The following is a 1,012-nucleotide window of genomic DNA, read 5'->3' on the forward strand; positions in this document are numbered from 1 at the left end:
CTGCTGGAGCTCAGCAAAAACACCAGCGGGTTTTAAAAGCACGCGGGGTCGCTCCCTCCCTCCGTATCGCCCTCCCGGGGATGGACCGAGGAACATCCCACCTCTGGATGCAAATAACCACCAGCTCTGAGCGTGTACTTCAGTCTGTGGTTAAGTAAAACGCTCTTCAGAGCCGGGACAAGCCCACTGCCTGGCATAAGCAGCGTAATCTGGTGTCACAGAAACCAAGGAAAATGGGCAAATTTAGCGAGGTGGCAGCACCAGCTCAGGGGGGAACAACCGACGCAGAGAATCACGGCATCGAGCTGTCCCCTCCTCGATTTATACCGTTATGGCAAAAAAAAAAAAAGCCCCCGGGCAGAGGGAGGGAGGCGGATGCACAGGTCTCGGCTTCTTCACAGCAGCGGGGATGAGCTCGGGCTGCCCGAGTCCCCTTTCTGTTCTCGGACGCAGAGAAATCCCGGCGGGGAGGGCTGGGAGCGACCCCAAGGCTCGGCGCGACTCGCTGCAGTCGCTTCTTCCCCACCGGGATTGCGGAGAAGGGGCAGGCAAGCAAATATTCTCCTACGGGGAAAATACCCTGCCCCGATCTCACCTCAAAGCCACGACCAGCCGGCAGAGCGGGACCGGCCAAGACCCCTGGGACTTACCCCGAGTTCACCTCCGAACGCCCAGCTGGGTACGGCTCATCTGCGGCCAAAGTCCTTTCAACTCACCCTCTGCCTGCACTCAGATTTCTTAAAAGGAAGATAAAATGTCAAAACAGACGTTGGACGCGCCCGACCAGCGCTAGGCTCACCCCCAACCCCGTGGTTTAAACCCCCCTAGTCTGGGAGAAGTGCCCAGCCACCCAGGCAGCCTTCTCCGGCCCCAAATAGCTCCCTCTCAGCTGGCTCTGGGTCGAGACCCCCCTAAAGAGGGAGGGGAAACGTTAAACCCCTAAAACGGCCAGACAGGCCCTACAGTCGATGGGGAGAACCACCAAATTTAGGTCCGTTGAGTATCGCCCTCC

Source organism: Fulmarus glacialis, unplaced genomic scaffold, assembly GCF_000690835.1.
Source record: "Fulmarus glacialis isolate BGI_N327 unplaced genomic scaffold, ASM69083v1 scaffold18132, whole genome shotgun sequence".
Lineage (NCBI taxonomy): Eukaryota > Metazoa > Chordata > Aves > Procellariiformes > Procellariidae > Fulmarus > Fulmarus glacialis.